The sequence below is a fragment of the Apodemus sylvaticus genome, chromosome 16, assembly GCF_947179515.1.
Source record: "Apodemus sylvaticus chromosome 16, mApoSyl1.1, whole genome shotgun sequence".
Taxonomy (NCBI): domain Eukaryota; kingdom Metazoa; phylum Chordata; class Mammalia; order Rodentia; family Muridae; genus Apodemus; species Apodemus sylvaticus.
The window spans coordinates 30,709,957-30,729,232 of record NC_067487.1 but is presented as its reverse complement, the minus strand read 5'-3'; the positions used below and the strand labels follow the sequence as shown (position 1 = coordinate 30,729,232).

Below are 19,276 nucleotides of genomic sequence, written 5' to 3'. Positions count from 1 at the left end.
GGGCTAGAATTACGTATTGACCATGTATTTGGCATGGCTTAACCATTATGTTTATTTGTTTGTTTTGTTTTGGTCAGAGCCTAGAACCTCATGCATGCAGGTTAAATTCTCTAACAATGAGCAACATCCCCTAGTAGTCGACCATTCTTAAGAACAAATGGCTCTTTGGCATCTCCTGCTAAGAAGAGATGCAGAAGAAAGCCACCAAAATGAACAGGTCATCTTGGAGGAGAACTGTGAATTCTCAGTGCATATTCGGGCAGTCCAGCACTGACAGAAATTGGGATATAAATGGAGCTGCCGTCAGTGAATGACCACATCTGTGGTACAGTCCAACCCCAGGCCCGCTGTCATTGCCAGAAAGCGTCATGTCTATGAGGTTGGCCAACGAGGGAGAGCAGTGCTTAACAATATAGACTTTAATACCAAGTTCCGATCAAATCTACCAAGTTCCAAAAAAGCAAAGATGCTACAAAAGGACAAGACGTTTGCGTTTCTAAGCACTCTATCCTCTTCCCTCACCATAGCTCCCTTCATAAGTTATTCTGCCAGGGTCTTGAGATGATTTATATTCTTCCCCGGCCAGATTAGGAGAACTGTGCTTTTAAAGCTAACTTCTTAAAAGGCAGGCTGGGTGACAGGGGACACTGGGACGAGATGAAGCCGCTTGTTTGGAAGGAGGCAGGAGTCAGAGCACTTTCAGCAAATAGAGAAGGGGCAGGGCGTCATCCCCAAGATCCCATTGCGGTCCACACCGGAGCCATCAGTTTGGGAGGTTCAGGGACACTTATCAAGCGCACACAGCACAGTCATGGCATTGTCTCTCTGACTCAAAACCCAAGATACAAACCAGTTCAGTTGGCTAGGGCGGAAGAATACACAGCTGTCAGACATCACAGTATCACAAAGAGGCTCTCCAGCAATGTTTGTGTGCAGAGCAAGTTTCTCGGAAGCAATTTTCCTTTTATCTGAGAAAGATTATTAGGCAGGATCTGCCCAGAATTAGTGATAACGATGCACAAAAGACAGCACTCTAAGAATTATGATACGGAAGACTGGTTCTGATAAAACAACAATGACTCTAAATGGCACAACCCTAAGCTATTGATAAGAGGCGCTTCAAGAGGACAGAAACGTGTAATAGTATGTGCCACAACAGTAGCCAGCACCCACTGGAAACATCAACCAGACCAGGTACATGTAACAAGTCACTGAGTACTGAGTCCCCACCCCCCCCACTCCCCACCTACCCAGATCCTTAGTAGACCAGCATCCATCACAATTTCCTACACTTTATCCTTTTGCCTTTTATCTGACACTGGGAGGCACAGAACATTTCACCCACACAGGCACAAACACTGGAACCCGCAGCAATCTGGCATCAGATGCCAGCAGTCTAAGCAGAACAGCCTGGCACAGGCTGGAATCCCAGGTACCTGGGAGGAGCCAGAAAGCAGGTTTTGAGTTCAAGATCTTCCAAGGCTACAGAGTAGACTCAAGGCTAGATTGGACAACTCAGTGTAACCCTGTCTCAAGATAAAAAGTAAAGAGAGGATTGGGGCTGGGCATGGTGGTTCACACCTTAAATCGCAGTATTCAGGAGGCTGAGGCAGGAGGATCTCTGTGACTTCAGAAGCCAGCTTGGTTTACACTGTGAGATTCAGGGCAGACAGGGGCAAGACATCTGAGGATAAGGAAAGGGAAGGGAAGGGAAGGGGAAGGGGGGAGGGAGAGGGAGAGGGAGAAGGGGGAGGGGGAGGGAGAAGGGGGAAGGGGAGGGAGAAGGGGGAGGGAGAGGGAGAAGGGGGAGGGAGAAGAGGGAGGGGAGGGAAAGGGGAAGGGGGAGGGAGAAGGGGAGGGGAAGGGGAAGGGAAGGGGAGGGGAAGAGGAGGGGAGGGGAGGGGAAGGGGAAGGGAAGGGAAGGGGAGGGGAAGGGGAAAGGGAAGGAAAGGGGAGGGGAAGGGGAAGAGGAGGGGAAGGGGAGGGGGAAGGGGAAAGGGAAGGGGAGGGGGAAGGGGAGGGGGAAGGGGAAAGGGAAGGGAAGGGGAGGGGAAGGGGAGGGAAAGGGGAAGGGAATGGGAGGGGAAGGGATGGGAAGGGGAGGGGAAGGGGAGGGGAGGGGGGAGGGGAGGGGAGGGAAGGGAAGGGGAGGGGGAGGGGAAGGGGAAGGGGAAGGGGAAGGGGAAGGGGAGGGGAAGGGGAAGGGGAAGGGGAAGGGAAGGAAAGGATGAATGAGATTTGAGGCTATGACTGGATTACTATCCAGGACCAGGATACACAGCCAGGCTCTGGAGACAAAACTCTTCACAGTCTGGGAAATCTGTTCAATTATAGATGACAATAAAATTGGAATTTACCATTTAGAGCATTGGTTCTCAACCTTCCCAATTTGCGACCCTTTAATACAGTCCCTCATGTTGTGGTGACCCTCAACCATAAAATTATTGCACTGCTACTTCATACCTGTAATTTAGCTGCTGTTGAGTTGCCATGTTAATATCTGATGTGCAGGGATCTGATATGCAACCTCCAAAGTAGTTGCAACCCACTGGTCCAGAGCTGCTGATTCAGAAGTTACTGAAGGCCTGCAGTCAGTTATTTACATTAATTATCAAGACCAACCTCTAAACAACTAGTACCTCTAAACAATTTCAGGTAGTCTGAGGATGCTACCGGAAACAAAAAGTCCAGGTGCAGAGATTCCTCTGGCCGCTACAGACACCCAAAGAAGTAGTGCGCAGGCACGTCTAAAATCTCCTGGTTCTGAGAAATCACAGGACTTTACTCAGGAAAAACGGCCTGGATTGCTGAGGGGATAGGCCCCACCTGATGGCACACACCTGTAAGCTGAGAACATGAAAGGCAGAGGGACAGGAGCTGCAGGAGTTCAAGGCCAGTCTCTGCTTCACAGTAATTTTGTGGCCAGCCTGGACTACACAAAACCCTATCTTAAAGAAGGAAAAAGACTGGACTGGTGAGATGGCTCAGCGGTTAAGAGCACTGACTGCTCTTCCAAAGGTTCAGAGTTCAAATCCCAGCAACCACATGGTGGCTCACAACCATCTGGAATGGGATCTGACGCCCTCTTCTGGTAAAAAAAAAAAAAAAAAAGAAAGAAAGAACGAAAGAAAACGAAGGTAAGACAAGATGATATCTAAGTAGGAAGAAGCAAACAATCACACTGGAACAGAAGTCTCCCTGATCTCAAACGTCTTCCATAGGCTTACTGTTGGGATAAGTAGTCTCTAATTAGATCCGGGCATGGTGGCGCACGCCTGTAATCCCAGCACTTGGGAGGCAGAGGCAGGTGGATTTCTGAGTTCAAGGCCAGCCTGGTCTACAGAGTGAGTTCCAGGACAGCCAGGACTGCACAGAGAAACCCTGTCTCAAAAAACAAAAAACAAACAAATAAACAAAACAAAACAAAAAACAGAAAAAAAAAGTAGTCTCCAATTAACAGCAACATTTCTTAGGAGGCTGTGGGGAGGGAGGCTTGCTGGAGGACATCTGAGGGTGACAGCCTCTTCTGGCTGCAGTCCTGTTTTGACGGCCTCTGAAATGTAACAAGCTGTGTGCTGTCTCCGGGGCCCCAGCCACCATGCCTTCTATGCCATAATGGACCTGTCTTTTAAACTGTGGGCCAGAGTAAACCTCTCTTCCCTCTCCTGTTTCTATTTGATCAGAGCAACAGAGCAACTGCCCAGTGACCTATGATTTGGGGAGTACGTATGTGGGTAAGAGGAACCTGCTAATCACTGCCATGACTTTTAACCCACATAAATAGATTTTTTGAGACGCCTCAAATCTTTCCCTAGAGTTGAAAGATCTAATTGATATGCTTTCTCCATGAAAGGAAACAAAACAAAAAACCAAAAGCAAAACCCCAAACATAAAAAGTCAACAGAAATGAAACCATTAACATTTCCAGATCTAAAAAGAAAAGAGATATACCAAGAAAAACAAAACTCAGGATGGTGTGATACCATCTGTGTCCATTAAAATGCACACACACAAAAAAACATGTTTATGTCTAAGTAGTGTGTCCATACAAGCCACCTGGAACCTAGAGGGAAAGGGGGCATGCTTGGTGGGGGTGCTGTACAGCAGAGTTCCCAGGATAAAAGGTCTTTAGTCAAAACTAACATTTTCTATTTGTGCAAACTGAGCTACAAGCGAACACAACCGAAGGGGAATGCCCATCAGATCTGTGTGCCAGGACTATGCTAGACCAATTTTGCATGCTCTAAGTCTGTACGAGTTCTCAAAGGCTAACTCCAGAGTTCCCTCTAGCACCCTACAGGACATTTTAGGATTTATGGCTCATTCTACAACATAGAGAATATAAACCTGGCAGAAACAAACTTACAGATCCTGCCTGTGATGATACATGGTATAAGTCAGCATGGTCAGGCTGTGGAGCTCAGGTGGCTAGTCCAACCCCAGCAGATGCTTCTACCAAGGCACACTGTGGATGAGATACAATGTTGTCTACTTACTGACTTAGATACAGCTACTCTCTATGAACTCAGGCTAGCATAGAACCCACCATAGAGCCCAGACTGGCACAGAACCAACACTCCTGCCTCAGCCTCCGAAACCCTGGAGTTACAGAAAATGTACTACCACACTTGACTGAGGTGAATATATAAATCAGTAGACTGAGGAAAGCTGCCCCCTCCCCCACTCTGCCCAGAACGTGGGCAGACCTCAAAGTAGGTGAAGATCTTAAAATAAAGGATTGAGACTTCCCAAAGGAGACAGCACTGCCCTTGAGACCCCTACCTAAGTCACCAGCCTGTCCTATCTGCCCTGTGTGCAGAGCTTTGGATGAGGACTGTGCCTTCAATATTCACCGATGTTCCTAGCTTCTGTTCTGTTCTAGAGATGGTGGAGTTTCTACTCTCTGTGATTATGTGATATGATTTCCTAAATCTCAGCCTTTCTCTGTCTCCCCAGGGCCCACAGCCACATAAAATGTACCCATGGGCATTACAGAACCTGAAGTTGTTTATATGCATATCCTCTTTGCTCTGCTTCTAGAGAATTCTGACTTATACACCTATATCACAAGCTTTGGGGCAGCCACAGTCTCTCTGTTTAGTTCAACACAGCCTCAAATTTTATAACATACATGCAAGGAAGCTTCTTTGGGACAGGAAGAGTGGATGATAAGTTAGTTGAGACTGACATGTTGGAATTTAATGCATCTTGAGTTTATCTGAGAGAATACATTTCAGGAGAAAATAAAATTCTTTGGTGGGGTGGCTTCTTTCTGGACATTTTTTTTCCCCTAGTTGAAATTTCTCTGCCTGACTATGATGACTTGTTGGCAAGATGCCCCATGGGGAGGTCAGACACCCACATTCCCATGCTGGAGAGGAAGAAGAACTGAATGAAGTGTGCTCTGTCCCCTGAGAAAATCTCTGCTTGCTGCATGGAAAGCGTAGGTCGACAGACTGTGACTGAGCCGTCTCCACAGAGGATTTCTGCATATCTGTGGCAGGTCTTTGCCCATGTGACCAGCAGCCTCTGGTCTGAGCTGACCACATACAACAACAATGGAAACAATACATCTCCAAACATGGCACATGCTGGGATACAAGGTGACCTCACATATCAAGTCCTCCTAATGCAGAGTCCCTCACCAATTTTAGAAACAGTTTATTGGAGGGATTTTAATTTGCTACTTTTCTGATCAGTGTATTTTGCTTTGGCTCTTGCAAATCATGAAAGTTCAAATGAGAAACAAGAATAAAGTCATTGAAGCAGTGGTGCAAACCAGTAATACATCATGAAAATATTTCTTGACATTTCCATGGGATCAGACGGTGACTTGAAGTATAAGTGATTATCAATTGGACCATTTGAAAGGTAGCCATTAAAAGTTTTGGGGATAAAGATAAATGAGGCAAATGAAAGGTATAAATGTTCTATTGTGGCAGATTATGCTATATATAAGAAATTTATATTAATCTCTTTACATAGTAATACACAAAATTACATGCATATAAATATATGCACAGATACATCCACATAGAAATTAACACCAACTGAGATGCCGGTGCCCCCCACCCCAGTCTCTGGCTCTCATTCTATAGGATGTCCACTTAATTCTTCAGGGCCAGTAGCATTTTTACACCTATTCTTGTGATGACCCTTTCATTCAGAGCTTCTCAAAACACAGCCTCTTCACTTATCTAAATTACTTAAATAAGTTCTTAAGTTGTTCCATTTTTAAATGATCTTTAAAAAGTCTTGTTTACTAAGAAATCTAATACTTGTTACTATGAGGTCAGAGGCCCTGAAATCTTCCTAGATTTTTTGAAACCACCCTCCATCCTTAAAAAATACTCTTACCTCAGTTGACCTCCTTTAGCATCCAAAACAGCAATGACTAAGGTCTCTTCAGATTAATATGTGTTCCCAAAATAATACGTTGGTGTTTAAAATAAAGTAAGCAAAGCTTTTCTGATGGAGGGGGGCAGTCGGTAAAGACTTAAATGCAAGACAAGACAATGCTTTTTTTTCCCATGGTAACCTTCTTACTGGGCAGGACCATTACGTCTAGGCATGTGGTAAATGGTTTAACTTCATCTCACACGGTTCCTGTCTCCTGCCTTTCTCCCTTAGCAGGCAGCCCTGGGAACGTGGCACAGGATTGCCTGTCAGCTTTTTTAGGGTAGTTCTGGCTGGGGGGTGGGGGGAAGGAGGCTCTAAAGGAATCCAAAATATAGGGTGCTGAAGACCCAGCAAAAGGTACAACACCTCCTATCAGGCAGATGCTACTCACACAGAAGGCTCACCGAGAGTTGCTGCCAGCTTTCTCCTTTCTAAAAATAACGTTACAAGCCAGGCATAGTGGACACCTTTAATCCAGGCACTTGGGACACAAGAGGCGGGTGGTTCTCCGTGAGTTCAATGCCAACCTGATCTACAAAGTGAGTTTTAGGACATCTAGGGCTGCACAGAAAAAAATCACTGTCTGGAAAAAAAACTAAAAACTAAACCCAAACCAAAACAAGCAAGCAAGCAAGCAAGCAAGCAAAAAAAAGCCCATGCAGAGGCTGTTGAAGGCAGCAGAATATTTCCAGAGACCTCTGGGAGACCACGTAGCCCTACTTAGCCATCATTACTTCTGAAGGGGTCAAACTCACCCAACTCTACCCTTAGATACCCCAGAACGCAGCACTGGAGTCGGGAGTCTGAAATCAGCTCCATCACTGCTATAGGTGCGACCCATATACATGTGAGCTGGAGAGAGACACGGGTAAGACATCTGGAGATTTTTCTAGAATGTTCTAAAGACGGGCCTCATATCTCAGGAGCTTCACTAGGAGTCATTACCTGCATCACTGACTGAAGAGAAATGAAAGAGTGAGCAGGCCTCTAAGCTATACGTGATTCTCAGAGCACTCAGTAACTTCCTGTCTGAAGGGATGAGGAAAGAGGCGAGATGGGGAAGATACTTGTGATAGCAAAAATACTTTTGTGCGTTAGGAAGCAGAAGAAGTGCTATGGACCGAGGTCCATGCATGATGTAACTAATGCTACAATTTCTACACGGTGGTCCCCACCAAAACTCAGTGGAAGCAGGATCCGCAGGGAGGCGGGCTTATAGATGGGGCTTGGGCCAGGTGTTTTCATCTTGAAAGCTCAGTCGTCATCGATGGGTGTTTTCTCTCTCATACGCATGCCCACCGGCTCCTTCCCATCCCACCATAAGGTAAAGCTCCTTCAAGACCTTTGTTTGTGCCACCCTGTCCTCAACTTCTCAGCCCCTAAAGCTGTAAGCCCTAAACAAGCAGACCAACCCAAAGTGTATTTCCCTTATAAACATTCTAATCTATAGAAAAACATCTGGAAGGAAAAATGACGTCTGTATTCTCACCAAAAGAAATGAATGAATGCAAAGTTGGCGATGCAGCTCAGTGGCAGGGCACCTGGCATGCAAGGTCTTAGCTCAGCCCCCAATACAGACACAATAAATACATAAATATGATAAATAAATACATAAATGAGATAGCACACAGACGAAGCATATGGAAACTTAAGAATTAATTACAGCATTAAAAAACAGAAACATGGGGTTAGAGAGCGAGAGAGCAGCAATTAGGAGCACTGTAGTTTTTGCAGAGGACCCAGGTTCCGTTCCCAGCACCCACACTGGGGCTCAGAACCACCGTAACTCCAATTCTGGGAGATCCAAATATCTTATTCTGACCTCCAAAGTCACCATGACACATGGGGTACACGTACATACAAGCAGATAAAACACTCATACGCATAACTAAATCTTACCTCCCCCCACCCCCCAAAAAAGTTTTTAAAGCGGACTTTTAGAAAGAGAAACTTTGATTTGGGCTCCTTTAATAGTTGGCTCTGGAGTGACAAAGAATAGCAGAAAAAGAAGCATGGAGCTCACGGGCTCAGAAAGCCACGTGTCCCAGTGTTGTACTGAAGACGTCACCTGCTGTGCCCCATTTGGTCCTAGCCCTCACCCATGAGGGAGTGGCCAACCTCATCTCTTCTCTATACTTGAGAAAACCAAGACAGGACTGTCTCACAGCCTTCTCCAACATCTACTGTCTACCGGGACAGCTAGAATAGGAACTCAAGGCTTCCCAGACTTACACGGCTCACAGAGTAAGACCCGTGGGGAGAGTGTATCACCCCGCCTTACACTACCCGTGTAACTCTGCAGACAGTCCCTCTGCAGTGTGTCACCTCATCGCCGCTACCTTGTAACTATGCAAGCAGTCCCATGAGGCTGTCATCTGGATCTATAATGTAAAGGTAACACCCCGTTATGCAAAAATGGGATCCTTACAACATTCCTGACTGCCTTTCCAGGCTCAGGATTCACTGCATCAGTCCTCCCGTTACCTCCCTTGACCTCCCGTTGATTTCCACATAGGAAGGCTGCAGCATGGCAGGCATAGATGTAATCCTCTTTGCAAATATGGGCTTTCCTCTAGTGGCCTACCTAGTCCACTTTGTTTCTTTTCATCAGGGAAAGGTATTTCTTGTCTGCCTTTAACTTGAAGCAATGAATTTCACAGTCAAAGGTTTGGTTTTATGGAGAATTCCTTATGGCTTATGGACCCATAAAAAGCCATTGTTCTTTCACAGAGCTGACGTGTGTGTGTGTGTGTGTGTGCGCGAGCGTGAGAATGCTCTCCCCCAGTCCCATGCAAATACCCTTAGGGATAGCCTCAGCCAGCAGCCCTGAGCTAGCTCTTTAAAGAGACCACATCTCCAGCAGGGAGTCTGGTTCCCCTAACCAGAGCCTGTAACTAATTCATCCAACCCAACCCCGGCACCTCATACGCCCACATAAACCGCCATCCCAAGTTTAAAAGTTATGGTGGAAAGTGATGTCCAAGAGTTGCTGTGTGTCAGTTTGAACGTTCTCCCAGCAGTGTGCCTACCGTCTGTATCCCATTAGGCTCTTTTATGAGCTCGGAGCATGACTGCCTGGCTTGCATGTGTAGCACAGAGGGACACAATAGGGGGAGGAGGGCAGCAGGGCATCATCCTTACGGACACCTGATGCGGGACAGCTGCAGCAGCAGAAACATGGAGATGACCAGGCTAAGGCAGGGAAAGAGCCTAGAACAGTGGTCCTTGACCTGTAGGTTGCAACCTCTTTTTTTGGAGGGGGAGGGTTCACATATCAGATATCCTGCATATCAGATATTTACATTATGATCCATAACAGTGGCAAAAGTATGTTATGAGGTAGCAGTGAAATAATTCGATGGTTATGGGTCACCACAACGTGAGGAAGTATATTAAAGGGTTGAAGCACTAGAAAGGCTGAGAAGCAATGCCCTAGCAGGACAGTGGGGCCGCCCAATCTGCCAGTATCCCTGCACTCCAGACAAAAGCTCTGAATGGCTCACCCAGAACTTTACCTCAGAAGAAGGAAACTGGGCTAGGTCTACTCTGGGATCCCTTCTACTTGAATATTCTAGTACTTTCGTCCTTTAAAAGACCCCTGATTGTGAGGGACATGAGCTCTAGTGCCTGTTAGCACAGTACATAACTTCCAACTGACCCTGGGCCATTAGTGACTGCACAGTGACCCAATGCGTGTAAGCATGCACACACGGTTATGAAATCCCGTTAACACATGCATTAATACAGATGCATGATTTCCACAAATCATACGCTTCTCTACATATATTATTGGACCTCAGGAGTTATACATTGCTATGACTTCTGGATGCCAAACCAAACAGTATACTAGATATACTTCCGTATAGTATTCTCTTTACCCACTACCCAACCTGGGACTTGGAACTTAATAGAGAAAAATAATAGAAATAAGATGTCGCTAAGCAACTCTGAGAAAAGATACAATTCCATTCAGATGTGGTCAAGGCAATGACTTAAGTGACTTAGAGCCGGATTTGATAATTACAATTACATCAGGGACCAGCACGGTGGCATGTGCCTTTAATTATTAATTTAACTAGCACCTGGGTGTGGAGAGGGGCAGAGCCAGGCAATCTCTATGAGTTCAGACCAGGCTGATTACACAGTGAGTTCCAGCTAGATGAGGCTACACAGTGAAACCCTGTCTTTACAAAAAGAAAGAAAGAAAGAAAAAAAGACTGTATCAGGAAGAGAGTCAACGTCCAAGAATCAGAAGCGCACTAAAGGGTTGAATATGAGACCAGGGTGGTTTACAGAAGGGTCTGCGGGGCACAGCACTCAGAGCTTAGCATCTCCAAAAGGCCAGGGGAGAAGGAAGCGACGTAACCAGACCATAAGGGAGCTGGGGCCATGAGCGCGAGCTGTCCCTCGGAGCCTTGGGAGAAGTTAGCTGTTGTCAGAGCCTCGCCAAGTTTGAGAAGACCACGAGTTGGTAACGAACACTTCAACTTTCTCTTCTCTTGTTTCCTATCTTCTGCCCGTTGGGATTCCTATTGGCTGGATCCAACGAGAAGCAGAAAGTAAGGGAGCCCAGTGTTGAGGATTATAAACATGGAGGAAGCTGGAAAATGAATTAGGGACCAGCAAAGGAGCAAGGAAGCCACATATGTGTGTCATATGCATAATGCATATTTCACATGTACTTAGGACACACATGTATGTGTGTGGAATGCACTGCGTGTGGGTGGATACAAACACATACATCCATGCACACGGATGGTGACAAGAACAGGATGTTGGGTGTCTTCCTTTACTGGTCCCTCTCCTTCCTGCCTTCAGACAGGGTCTCTCACAGAACTAGAAACTCAGTGTTTCAGTAAAGCTGGCTGGCCAGAGAGTGCTGGGGAAGACTTCCGTTTCCTCCCTCCAGGGCTGGGGTTACAAGTTCGCACAGTCAAGTTCATATTTTTATGTGGGTAGTGGGGATTTGAACTCAGGTCCTCACGCTGAAAGGACTGTACCATACAATGAACCTAAACAGAAAGATCAAGGTCTTCTTGATACACAAGGTCGAAGATGTATCCACTTTCGAAAATGAGAACTTTAAGCGTAAGTAACTTGAGACCATTTTTATTGTCTAAGGCACAGAGAATTTGTCTATAAAGGGTAAACTGTCAGGGCACCCACTAACCAGACAACACCATCTTATTATTCTCCTTTACCCTCTAGCCCTACGAGGCCCCCAATTCCAAAGATTTCAAACTTCAAAGTTTGCACACTAACGCATTTTTCCATTTGTATTTTCTATTGGTCAGCAATTAAAAAAAAGAATCTCAGAGGTCAGCCAAAAGTCTCAAATAATGAATGAGTTTGATATAGTATCTCTAGATTGAAGAGTGTAATAAGACATGTTATGAGAAAACACCTGGAAAATGGCCCTCGGCAGGCCACGTGTCAGGGATCTATATTCTAAACAGCATCTCGCTGCCAACTAATACTTAAGTTTCAGCAGAGACGCCCCTGGAAACAGTTCCAAAAATGTTCGCGTCTCCCAGATGCCACAGGCTTTAATGCAGGGCTCTAGTGCGAGCAAACAGAATGGAACTCAGATGAAGATGGAGTTATCTCCTGGGGCGGCCTGTGGGGAGGTAGGGAGAAGCCAGAGGGATTGAAAGAGTTTCCATGCTGGAAATCCTAGCACTTGGCTGGTGAAGGCAGGAGGGTCATGAGTTGGAAAACGCTCTGGGCTACACGAGACCCTATCTCGAAAAACAACTCAGTCACTAAAATGTTTCATGTTCACTCTCAAGTCAGAAGCACGTGCCTGAGATATCTCAGACACTGGAACCTGCACTACAGCTCTGTACAATTGTCAGGAAGAGCTAGATAAATTATGGTCTTTGACTCTATCAAAATACGCAGCTATTAAAAATGAATGAGAGTCGCCAGGCAGTGGTAGCGCACACCTTTAATCCCAGCACCTGGGAGGCAGAGGCAGGAGGATTTCTAAGTTCAAGGCCAGCCTGGTCTACAAAGTGAGTTCCAGGACAGCCAGGGCTACACAGAGAAACCCTGTTTCAAAAAAAAAAAACAAAAACAAAAACAACAACAAAAAAAAAGAAAGAAAAAAAAAGAGTAAGTCTATAATACTCTGAAAAATCCTGTTTTTTCATTCACAATAATGTCTTAATTCCTGCTGGATGCTACAGAAGGTCTAAGGGTGTTTAGGGTACGATGAATTATACTGTAGGGCATACGTGTGGGCTAGCATTGGAATCTCTGTCCCTTCATTGAAAAGTTGACCACCTTGAACCACTTCCTTAACTAGTGTGGCTCCCCGGGAGCGCCTTGTGAAATGGGGAGAAGACTATCCCATGATCATGAGGCTGGGCTGGCATGACGGCTCTGCGGCTAAAGGGGCTTGCCGTGTGAGCCTGAGGATCTGAGTTCTATCCCTAGAACCCACTTTAAAAAGTCACATTCAGTAGCATGTGATCCCAGCCCTCCTGCAGCAACACGGGAAGCCAGAAAGAACAAAATCCTAAACCATGTGAGTGGACATACCCTAAAAGTTGCCCTTTGACCTTTATATGTGTGCTGTGGCATGCCTGTGCTCCCTAAGCCCCCCAAAACAAACACATTAACAAGTTAAATTAAGCCAGGTGGTGGTGCCTTTAATCCCAGCACTTGGGAGGCGGAGGCAGAGGCAGAGGCAGAGGCAGAGGCAGAGGCAGAGGCAGAGGCAGAGGCAGAGGCAGAGGCAGAGGCAGAGGCAGAGGCAGAGGCAGAGGCAGAGGCAGAGGCAGGTGGATTTCTCATTTTGAGGTCAGCCTGGTCTACAGAGTGAGTTTCAGGACAGCCAGAGCTATACAGAGAAACCCTGTCTCGAATAACAAAAAATAAAATAAAATAAAATAAAATAATAAGAATAATAAAAATAAGTTAAAAATAAAAAAAAAACCATATTAAGATCCTCGTGTAGGTAAAATTAAGTCCCTACATGTGACATTGTAACAGTGCCAGGTTAGGACCAAGTATGCAGTAAATCTTAGCTGTATTACAGTCTTCCCTTAGGGTCTCGCTTTAACGAGACACTCCGATTTCAAGAGACAATGGTGACTAGTGCAGCGAAGGGCATTCACATTCACTCCAGGCTGTGGTTATATCAGGAATGGAACGGCCCAGACAGGCCTTTCATTCACAAAAATAGAGAGCATCCCTGCCACTTGAGCCAAACCGGAAAACAGAGAACGACAGTCTATTTTCTCCTACATTCTAGCCTTCCTGACACTACCGGGCACTGTCACGGTTTATTTCATCTTTAAAGTGTCCCCAAGGGTGCAAAGCATAGGGGACAGAGAACGCCATACTGTATGAATCCAGAAAGAAGGGAAGGCTAGCCCTTGTCTTTTGTAGGTAGGACTGCTCTAGGCTCCCTCATTACAAGGCATTTAAACTCGGGTTTACTGCAATCTAAAACCCCCTCTCCCGACCCCAAATAGTTCAATAGTTATTGTGACCTTCGGAGGTTCTTCTCACCTGCCTACAAAATAGGCTAAGCTGAGAGGAATCGTACTTGGAGTCAATATAACAATGAAACGAGGAGGCAAGCAGCTCCAACCTGAGCCCGCCTGCGGTTTCCCTGATGCCTTTCAGAGATAAGGGTGTTAAGACCCCCGAGTGGGGAGACCCCCTACTCAAGTCTCTGGGAATGGCGAGCGTCCCACAGACCACAGAAGTCAGCACTTGATGCAACACAGCAACAGGCTTTATTCAGAACCCAGCTGGCTGATGTCTGAGCTAGCTGATGCCCGAATAAGTCTCCACCTAGATCGCTTTGGTGACAAAATGATACCAAACCTGGACTCAAAACGGCTTCAATAGAGGGCAGGAGGTGAGGAGAGAGCAGGGCAGGGCTCCGGGCAAGTTTTCCTGCTCTCTGCCACCAACCACCTTGTCTCTTGTCTCTTATGTTGCCCTCAAGTTGGAGCGCAGAAGCCAGTGTTTCCAGATAGTAGCCGGTGGAAGACCAAGGAGCGTTATTTTGTATCTTTCTCTAAGAAATAAGCAAACCCTTTCTAAAACGTCCATACCATACCTCCTCAAGGCCCAGGGTGCCCCTTTCTTCATCTGACTGACTCTGGGTTGTGGAATGGGGTACCTGACAGAATAGGCTGAGCACCTGAGAAAAGCAAGTTTTCGACCACTCACCAGGCGGCAGGCAAAGACAAAGAAACATGAATGCGTTTCCCAGAAGTCAACAGACTGGGCTGGGCCGCTGTTCACGAACACGGAACTGTGTAAGCCGGAGCATCGGGTATTTGGAAACAGCCTTTGCTCCTGCTCATAATGAGCAGTAGCTTCTTGCACAATGGACTTAACAAGCTCCATCCCATCAGTGACAAATCAGTTCCAAATTGCTTAGTGCAAACCCAATAACCAAGCCATCCAGAGCCTCGGGCACCACCGTGCAGTACTCCTGCTGGGTGCAAGTGGCCGTGTGTCCTGTCGGCATGTCCATCTCCAGCAGCTCCCTGTAGCGCTGGGGCAGAAACACAAGCGAAAGAAATGAGGGGGGAAAAATCTCAGGGCAAAGCTGGGAGAACCAAGCAGGGACTACATATGACTGGCAGACAGTCCAGGAATGTTTCAAAGTTTGCGAAAGGGTGGGGTGGGGGATGGGGGTGGGGGTGCAGCGGCGACTGCAGCAAGCTTTGGGAAGCTGACAGACACATAAACTAGTAGTAACAAACCAGAAGTGCCTGACTTCCAGATGAGGGCAAACTGATCCTAGTACAGCTGGGGTGGGATGGGGGAGGGGAGGGGGGTGGGGCTGGAAGCCTACTTCCGGTCCTTCATTCCCAGCATCCCAGAGAGCCCCGGGAATTAGGAGTACCACGTATCAATGAGACAAGGATACGCCCCAAATGCAGGTAGGCTAGCTGAGGGTCAGTGTGTAGAGCCATCAGACCCCCCCATACTGTCTCCTTTCATCCTAGATTACAGGTGAAGGCCTGCACTGTTACCTCTTTGCTTTGTCAGAGCAGCTCTGGACAGAGACATGCCAGTGGTAGCTGGTGGGGGGGCCCTCCAATTAAACAGATGAAGAGAAGGTCTCCAAGAACAAATGTGATGGCTCCCTGTCCCCTTCCCATATGCCCTTTGGCATCTTACTCCAAAAATGCCAAATGATCCAAGAGATCCTCCTCCACAGACTTCTCTCCATTGGCAGTTGTCCTGGGGAGGAAACTATGTCTGCTGATGGGAGTTCTCCATTGACATCACCAGCCAGACAGTCTTCAGTGGAGGCTCTGGAACGCACTCGCAAGTTACTCAACAGTCACCACCATATCCACTAACTAAAGAGTGTGCTCAATAAAACGCCATTCAAAATCCAAACCAAACTAAAATGCCAGAACCAAAGATCAGTTGCTACCGCCTGGTCTTGGCAAGATCTGCTGCTGTTCAGTCGCTGTGCAGACACATATGGGAAGGGTACCGTGTGCCAGGCACTGCGTGTTCAGAGACACTACCCTGGGTCTCCTTCACAAAAAGGAAACGTTCCTCGGAATCAGCCCTATCCGTTTAGACTTTCCAATTAGTATTTCAGGAACGGGTCAAGGGTCACTAAGCATGTGAGGAAAGCCACCGCCATGGAAGAGATTTAAAAAATCAAAACAAACAGCTAGGGGGAAATCAGAGGAAACAGAAACAATACCGGGAGGAGAGAGGTACTTCAAAGACACTCTTGAGACTGCAAAGTGGAGACGCCTTTCATCCCCAAAACAATAGCAGGAGATTATAAGACAACTCAGACCCCTAAGGAGCTCTTGGGATTTAGAGATTTGACCAGCAGGCATATAACTGGGATATAGCATCTCCAGGATAAGATGAGGACATTTCCCAGGAAGTAGGACTTTTCAAAGGGAAACAGGAAATGTAATAGACTAGGTAAGAGTTTAATGATTCAGGCCATTAAAAACTCCCTCAAATGAATGGTGCTCCAGAAGAGAGGAAGGGGATTTTAGATGTTAAAAAAAAAAAAAATCAAGAAAAAAAACTGTTCAGAACCAAGAGGCAGATTTTACAAGGCTGAGATAGCTCATGGAAAGGCTAGTAAGATACACGGACAAAGATTCCCATTCAAAGTGTATTATAATAAATCTTCACTGCAAAGAAAAAGAGTATTGAAAGACAGGAGAAAAACCTATTACCCCTCCCCTCCCCCCAGAGGTGGGGGAAACAGACTCCAAACATGAGGACTGGAGTGACAGCTGACCCCTGAGCAGGGCCCTGAGACTAGGAAGAGCTTCGCGGTCCTGATTCAAATGGAAGAGATTTCCACTGTGGCGGAATTCAAGCCTAGTTCAACCTGACAGTCAGGCCCGGAGGCTCTCAAGCCACGTGCATGTTTTCTTGGGCACCTAGGGGACAGAACATAAAAGGCAAGGCTTGGGGGGGGGGGGGCGGGGCTCAGATGGTAAAGGCTGTCCCATGAACAAGAGGAACAACGCATCCCCAGTACGGTGACACGGGGACAGTTGTGATGGTGGTCCTGGAGGGTTTAGTTCTTTCTCCCAAACTTAAAACGTTCCTGCCCTTCCTTTGCCCGCATCACAACTCCTGGCAAGTGACTCTTCGCTTGAAGCACTCAGTTTTCCTGGAGGGCAGCAAACCCCAGAGAGCAATCAGAAAGGGTAGACTCGGTAAGAACCAACCACAGGGCAGGATGCACTTAACCATTTAAAATCGAGTGGGCAATGTTCTGCTCCAGTGGCGGCCCTTGGGGCTGCTGAGGGGTAAGCGAATGATTGCTGACTCTTGCGATAGGTGACTTACAAAAACAGGTGACTCTGGCTGAGCATGGCAGGTGTGTGCTTTAATACCAGCACTTGGTAGGCAAAAGCCAGTCTGGTCAAGACAGCAAGTCTGAGGCCAGCCAAGGTGACACAGGGACACCCAGTACGAATCAATCGGTGACGTAAAATTATTTGCGACTGAGCTTTCATAGAGTAGGATACCTCAGGCTTCCAAATGGATGTCAGAATAAGAATCAGAAGCTACAGAAGCATCAGGAAGAGCCTGTCCAACACCCTGGAGCGCCCACTGAGGAAGGCAGGGCGTACATGTCAGGCCACAGCTCTGGAGAAATAGTATCTCAGTGAAGGCACTGCTGAAGAGCATGTCCCAGGGGACAGGGAGGGAGGGGAACCCCCTACGACTCTTTGGTATGGGGATTCTGGAGTATCCAGACGTCAGCAGCAATGGGGTAGATTCCTAAAGAGAATCTACCGTGTATGATGCGGTGCTGAGTGAATTATGGGAATGGTAAACAGATTGGACGTACTTATATAACACTACTCCTTGCTAGCCACCTTTTGCTGAAGATAAGAGGGAGGCTGCCTAAGTCTCCTCATCACGGTTAAACCCATCAGAGCAGGCTGAATGATTTGGGGCAAACCTTAGGAACTGAGTTCATATCAGTTTCCCCTGACACTCCCCCCCTCCCAACATCTTATTTCTGTTCCTAGCTATGGTCCATCTAGGAATTCTTCTGGGGGTAGGGGGCAATGGGGTACGTGTGGGTAGGTGGAGTGTGAGACTGGGTTTCTCTGTGGAGCTCTGGCTGTCCTGGAACTTGCTTTGTAGATCAGGCTGCCTCTGCCTCTCAAGTACTGGGATTAAAGGCGTGGACCACCACTGCCTGACTAGCTTGATAGAACCCTTCCACAAAGCTCTAACTGTCACCTTGGGTCCCACAACCCTTCCTAGAGCCCTTGTAGCTATAACCGGAGAGCTGAGAATTTTGCATTCTAATATACTTTGTAATTCACCTATAATGTGAATTTAGAATTGGAAAAACAGGGGCTGGGGAGATGGCTCGGTCCTGACTTCGACTCTCAGCAACCACATGGTGGCTCACAACCATCTGTAATGGGATCTGATGCCCTCTTCTGGTGAGTCTGGAGACACCTACAGTATTCTCATATAAATAAAAATAAGTAAATCTTTAAAAAACAGAATTGTGAAATCAGTTGTAGCACTGTATGTTATAGATGATGATCTCTGTCATATTCAGCTAGACTTATTTTGTGCAAAGAAAAAAATGTTGTTTATATTCTTAGGAACTTTTCTCTCTGGGGCTGGAGAGATGGCTACGTGGTTAATAGCACTGACTACTTTTGCAGAGGACCTGAGTTCAATTCCCAGCACCCACATGGTTCTACCTGTGGTAGATTCTGACTCCTCCTTCTGCTGTGCATGAAGACAGAGCACTCAGATATATAAAATACATAAATAAACCTTAAAAAAAAAGAAACTTTTCTCTGAAGATGACGCTGCCTCCATCTTTTATTCTTGTCACTTGAAGTCATTTCACTCTTTCTACTTCTAAGCCACCAGCTGAAGCAGGACTCTGTAATACAAAATGCTGTCTTTGGCCACAGACCATTCACAACTATAGCCCAGAACTGGAGAGTTAGGCAGGAGAACCATAAGTCCAAGGCCAGCCAGGGCTGAGTATTGAGGGAGACCTTAGTTCAAAAAGAAAGGGAAGAAGGAAGGAAGGAAGGAAGGAAGGAAGGAAGGAAGGAAGGAAGGAAGGAAGGAAGGAAAAAAGAAAGGGGGGACAAACACCCCAAAAATAACAATAAAAAGCTATCCTCTTTTTAAGCATCCTTCATTATTTTATTTATTTATCTATTTATTTATTTATTATTTATTTATTTTACTTGTGAGTAATCTAATCAAAAAAGTTCGCACAATCAGTGAATAGTGTTGCTGTCCAAGCACAAGCACACTGTTTAGCAATTTGGGGTAAAGATCTGTCCCCAGAGGAGATGACAGCCTTGTATGTGGAAACATCCAAACTCTCCCTTTGGGAGAGAAAACAGCTTGG

General features: G+C 46.5%; 1 protein-coding gene across 3 annotated transcripts in view; it reads right to left on the bottom strand.

Annotated features, from left to right (window-relative positions):
- Window positions 1–19,276, bottom strand: part of Pdzd2 (PDZ domain containing 2) — a 386,071-nt gene that overhangs the window by 173,665 nt on the left and 193,130 nt on the right. The gene's annotated exons all lie outside the window — the stretch shown is intronic.